Genomic DNA, 6,245 nt, shown 5'->3' with positions numbered 1-6,245 from the left:
CCTTTTTGGAGTTGCGTCATTCTCTTGTTTGTTCAATTTCATCACTCCTATCTATGGCAAATATAAGATTGACTCATATTTATATCTTGCCTTACGATTAGTTACAAAGTGCACAGGGTACATAAGATCATAGATTTATTGCTAGAAGAGACCTTGTGGGTCCAACTCCCTCATTTTACAGATGAGAAAACTGAGGCCCAGAGTGCTTATAGCCTGAATTCATGCACTTAGTATGTGGCAGCATCAGGATCTGAACGCAGGTCCTCCACTCCCAGTTATAAATCTATGATTGGTCCTGTGATCGTTTTGTAGCTTCAGAGAGTTAAAGTATGTCATTCAAGGTCACAGCCTCAGGGTGGTAGAACTCCCGTTTTCCGACTCCCATCCGAAGGTTCTGTCCGCTATACCAGCCTGACACTCATATATATGTTAAATGACATGTATTTATTTGAATGCAAGGGAATCATTTTTAATTTGAGAAGTTCGTGCCACCCGTGGACACAACGGGTCACACACGACGTGTCTCCCTGAAGGTCAAGGCCACTGGGAAGCCCAGGCAGGGAAATAACACTTTTGTCTAGGGGTGCCACATTCCGTCACCCCAACTAGCTCGGTGCCTGAATGTGAATTCAGAAGTGAATGTCGCTCTGTGGGTATCAGTGGGCGACTGCCGGCAGGATCCAGGAATTCTGATATCTGGGGCAAAGTCGGCTGCACTATGTGATTGTGCGTGTTCGTGTGCGTGCGCGTGTGTCAGGAGGGGTCCCTGGGGGGCGGGGGGAGTCAGAGACGAGAGAGGCAATCCCCTGGAGGAGGCAGAGCCAAAATGGGGTGGAAGACTCTTCTGGCTGAAAGCGCTTTTGGGGAAGAGGAAGGACCCCCGGGCTTAGCCCAGATTGACAATGTGGCCCCTGGATGCTGACTTTTGGGGGGGAAACTCAGGTTCTCCATATGTAGTGAGGGTGTAAAGGCTTGAAAAGCACGCTCTCTGCCCTGTGAGGTCAGTGCTATTATCGTGCCCATTTGACAGATGGGGAAAGCGAGGCTCAGAGAAGCGATTTGCCCAGGATCACCCGACTAGAGGGCGCTTAGGGCAGAGGTTCTCCACCTAGGGTCTGCAGACCCTCATGAATTTCGCTGGGGTGGGAGGGGGGTGCGATCCACGAAATCGAGTGGGGGAGGGGGGAATGACGTTATTTTCAATCGAGAGGCAGGATTCGAACCCAGCGCTCACTCCTCTAAGTCATGCTTCTGGCCGTGGGGGTGGCGCCTAGAGCCCGGAGCTCTCTCTCCCTTCGAGTGCCCCCGGCTGTGACCGGGAAGGCTCCGGAGGCCCAAGGCCAAGCTCCTCCCTGCGGGCCGCTGCCCAGGACTCGTGCAGGCCGGGAGCCTACGTGCCAGTGCCTCACCCCAGCGCTCCCAGCGCAGCACCCCGTGCACGGTAAGCCAATACACCGGGGGACAGGGGGGAGATGCTGTGCGCCCCTCCCCCAGCCTGCCTGCCCGGGACCTCGGGGCTTCGGTCCTGGCCCTCCTGGATGTCTTCCCCAGGAGCCCGGGGGCCTGCGAGATGCCTGGGCCTGGGCGGCCTCTGCTGCCCTCTGCCGACCCACGCGGTCCAGAGCCAGGACTGGATCGGAGATGCACGTAAAGGCCTTGGACAGCACCCACTCCGCTTCCCCCTCCCCTTCTACCGAGCGCTTAGAATCGATCTGGCCTCCCCTCCTCTCCCCCACCGGCCAAGATCACGCGGTGAGGGGGGTGGGGGGAGGGGGTGTTCGCAGATGGCTTCGGACTTAGCCGACCAAGGGTCAAGTGACAGCCCAGCGCTTACTTCCTGGGTGCCCGACCTTGCGCACATCCGCCGGGCTCCCTCATTGGTCAAATACGCGGGCTGGAGTCGGTCAGTTCTCAGGTCTTGACCCGCTAAAGCGTTTCAATCAAAGGAAGGGGCGCAGGAGGAGAGAGGGAGGGAGACCAAGAGTCTGAGGGTTTGGCAGCCCTTCCCACCTGTGGCAGAGAAGGGTTAGACAAGGAGAGTCCTTGGCGTCCAGAACTAGAGGGCCCGGGCTGGGGGGAGTCCCAAGGTCAGCCCATGCTTCAGATCTTCTCCTCTCTAACATCATCCCTGAGTTTCCTTACCCAGATTGTTTCTAGTGAATTGAGTTTTGGCCTCGACCACAAAGAGACGAGGGGTTAACCAGAGGAAGATGCAAATGAAAAGTGAGCCAGACACTCCAGCCTCGGACTAAATGTTAGGAATTTTCTGACTAAATTAATTTTCTTAACTAGAAGCTTCACAATCGATCAATCACTAATCCGTTATTAAGCACCAACTATGTGCCAGGCACTGCGCTGAGGTTACAGCAGAAGAGGCAAAGACAATTCTTTCTCTCAAGAAGTTCACGAACTAACGGATTGTCACTGAACCACTGTTAATGAACTCATAACCTTTTTTTTTTTTTAAAGACAAGGAGGGAACCATGTGAGCCAAAAGGGCTGTTATACTGCCCATCCCGTCCAAAGTTCACTTCACTCCTGGTAAAGTTCACCATTCTCCCTTGTCTCTCTGAACTTATTTTTTTTTAATTAATAATTTCATTCAGTAAAAATTTGCTTTCTCTCCTCTCTACCCCTCCTCTCCAAATTGAGAAACAAAGAAAAACAAAATCTGTTACAAGCACACAGAGTCAGGCAAAGCAAATTTCTACATTGGCCAAGTCCAAAAAAAATAAAAATATGTCTCATTCTGCACTCTTAATCCTTCACCTTTCTATCCGGAGGTAGGTAGCATCTTTCATTGGAAGTCTTGGTTGGCTATTAAAATGGTCAGTGTTCCTAAGTCTTTCAAAGTTCTTTCAAAGTCTTTACAATGTTGTTATTATATATGTTGTTCTCCTGGTTCTGCTCATTTCACTTTGTATCAGTTCATACAAGTCTTCAGGTTCCTCTGAAACTATCCTCATCATTTCTTGTGGCAGTCCATCACATTCACATACTATCACTTATTTAGCCATTCCCCAATTGATGGGTATCCCCTCAGTTTCCAATTCTTTGCCCACCACAAACAGAGCTGCTAGAAATAGTTTTGAACATCCTTAGAGCTTGTTTTGCTTAGGACCAATCCCTCCCTTGATATACCCTTTCCTCCCTTTTTGCCTTTCCCCTTTGTTTCCCTATTGAATGAAATGTATTTATTTCTGTAACCTACTCTTATTCTTCCCTCTTTTGACTAGTTCACAGGAGAGTGAAGCCAAGTGTTACAATATTCCCTCCTCCATATTTTTCTACCACTTTCTCAACACCCTTCCCTTCCTGTTCTTCTTTCTCTTTCTTCTTCCCTTCCAATTCTTCCTCCCTTTTATGTTAGGACATAAGCCCCTTGGAGGGTAGGGACTGGGGTTTTTTTATTTTACATTTTAAAATTAAAATTTATTATTATTATTGCTTGAATCTGTATTCCTAGGGCTTAGACCAATGCTTGCTGCATGGTAAACACTTAATAAATACTCTGTCTATAGCTGCTAAGGACCTTAGAGGTCATTTAGAGGCTTCATTGTACAGATGAGCAGACCCAGGCTAGAAGGGTTGTGACATGCCCAAGGTCACACAGAGAGTGAGAGAGGCAACATTTGAACCCCATTCCTCTGACTCTAAATCCAGGGTTCTTCACATCAAACCAAGCTGTATGTGTCATTTACAATGAGCCTTAAAAATTTCCCATGGATACTCATACATGTGGTGTGCAATTTTCAAACCTTGCCTAGGGGTGCATGCCCAGCTAGTCTCTACCTATGGGGATTGCCAAGGCTGCCTGCCTCACCATCAATAGCCATGCTTTCTTTTCTCAGAATATGTTACTCACACAAAGGGCATGCCTCAGACCCTCACAACCACCCTGTGAGGTGGGAGGGACAGGACCAGGGGGAGGGAATGACTAGTCCAAAGTCATAGGGTCAGTATAGAACAGAGCTGGGTCAAGAACTCAGCTCTGCTGACCAACTGACCCAACAGTCTTGCCAATCTCCAATGTCTTCATTCCCACAGCTGCCCACTTGAGGAGGCCAGTAGCCAGGAGTGAGGAGTCTGTGGGGGTATTTCTTAGTATTTGGTTGGCAGCTTCCCTGTGTGACTAGGGTCCTTTCTCTGCTTCAGTCCTAGAAGCTGCTTCTCTTTCCCAGGGTGTGAAGGATCATGAGGTACATCAGTACTCGGGGAGGAACCCCCAGCGTTGACTTTGAAGGAGCCTTATTCTCAGGCTATGCCCCTGATGGAGGCCTCTTCATGCCTGAAGAAATCCCCCAGCTGGACAGGGAGACTCTGAAACAGTGGAGTACCCTCTCCTACCCTGCCCTGGTGACTGAGCTGTGTTCTCTCTTCATTGACCCAGAGCTCATTCCAAAGAAAGCCTTGAAAGGTGAGTCCTCCAAGATTTCCAACTCATCCTAGGAAGGGTTTAGCAAATGCTCCTGGAAAAGAGGTATGAGAAGATACCTTGTTTGCAGAGATCAGTGGGTCTGGGTCACATTATACTGCATATAATGTCAGTGTGTGTGTGTGTGTGTGTGTGTGAGAGAGAGAGGGGGAGGGAGGGGGGGGGGGAGAGAGAGAGAGAGGGAGAGAGGGAGGGAGAGATAGATAGAGAGAACTACTGAGAAAATAAAATGCTATTTGCCAAAAAGCAAAGGGAATTTAATAGATGTAGAGAGAGAGAGAGAGAGAGAATGAGGGAGAGAGATTTGATTTTTTTAATTAATTTTTTTCTCTCTTTGTCTTTTATTTTCCTCTTTCCACCCATGGGGTGAGTGGAGAGAAGGATAAAGGGGGAAATCTAGGTGATGTAAAAAACAAAGATAGCAATAAATTTCTATTAAAACAACAACTAGTAAATTAGTAACATCTAGTAAATTCCCTTTGCTTTTTGGCAAATAGCATTTTATTTTTAAAGGAGTTTTCAGTATTCATTTTTAATAAGATTTTGAGCTTCAAATTTTTCTCCCCTCCCCTCCCAAAATGGCAAGCAATCTGATATGAGTTATACATGTGCAATTATGTTAAGCATATTTCCATATTAGTCATACACTTTCCTTTTTAAAAAATGTCTTATTATAAGGGATGACTTTCTGGGAAGACAGAGAGGAGGAATAGAGGGGAAATCTAGGCAATGTAAAAATGATAGGTATCAATGAAAAAAATTTTTTTAAAGAACCTAAGAGCTATTCAACTACAATGATGCACTTTAATCCCAAAGGAGAGTTATGAGCAGGCACTGCTCTCTGCTCCTGTGCTGACTTGGATATGGAACAATGGAATGGTCTGCTGTCAGGCTTTCCCATGCTATTATGTTTGCTGAACTGTTTTTTTTTTTTTTTTAAGGAAATCTCATTGGGACAAGGGGAAGGGAAGAAATACATCCGGAAATATGATTTTAAAAAAACAATGTATTCATGAAAACTTATTTGGAAAAAATAATTAAAAATTCAATGCCTGTTCATTGATTGAAGCTACCTAATTTCATTTATTTTTGTCTGTAAAATGAAGGGGTTGGACTAAATGGTCAGGATCCTATCATCCTGTATGGCTCATCTAAAATCTCAAAACCTGGTGGGATTTACTTTTCATTAATTCCACATACCAACTTTTAAGAAGCTTTTTAGAATCTTAAAATATCAGAGCTGGGAAGGGACCTTAATGTTACCTAATCTAATCCCCATCATCTATGACAATTAGTGCTTTCTCTCCTCCTCCTCCTCCTCCTCCTTCTCCTCTTCTTCTTCTTCTTCTTCTTCTTCTTCTTCTTCTTCTTCTTCTCCTCCTCCTTCTCCCCCTTCTCCTCCTCTCCCCTCCCCCCCTCCCTCTTTTCCTTTCTCTCTCTTCCTCTCCCCCCCTCCTACTTCTCTTTCCTCCTCTCATTCTCTTTCCCCCCTCCTCTTTCTATTTTTGACTTTCTCTTTCTGAATGTGTGTAGCATCATATAAATTGTATGTAGGATCTCAGCATACTCCCCCCTTCTATGATAGAAACAAATCCATTGCCTTCAGAAAAAAAATCACATACATGAAATTACAGCCATCCCTCCCCCCCACCATGTCTTTACCTTTTTAGGGAAAAAATGGGAAAAAGGTAGTTTGAAAGATGCAATTCCATAGCCCAGTCCTGGTGGCAGGGAGGTGAACTGCCTAAGACTGAGACACTGTTGGATGAAAGAACTTTCATTCCCTATCCTGCCCCCCCCCCCCCCCCCC

The 6,245-nt window shown here is 46.6% G+C and overlaps 1 long non-coding RNA gene across 1 annotated transcript; it reads left to right on the top strand.

Annotated features, from left to right (window-relative positions):
• The first annotated feature begins 1,286 nt into the window (after positions 1 to 1,286).
• Positions 1,287 to 5,507, top strand: LOC138176486 (uncharacterized). The gene is made up of 3 exons (XR_011172304.1): positions 1,287 to 1,441; positions 4,156 to 4,417; positions 5,377 to 5,507. It is a non-coding gene; the product is annotated as an uncharacterized lncRNA (long non-coding RNA).
• The last annotated feature ends 738 nt before the right edge of the window (positions 5,508 to 6,245 follow it).

The sequence above is a fragment of the Petaurus breviceps genome, unplaced genomic scaffold (assembly GCF_028583685.1).
Source record: "Petaurus breviceps papuanus isolate PSGF00001 unplaced genomic scaffold, PetGlider_PUasm1.0 89695, whole genome shotgun sequence".
In the NCBI taxonomy this organism is placed as follows: Eukaryota; Metazoa; Chordata; class Mammalia; order Diprotodontia; family Petauridae; genus Petaurus; species Petaurus breviceps.
This window is presented reverse-complemented; position numbering and strand designations above follow the sequence as displayed.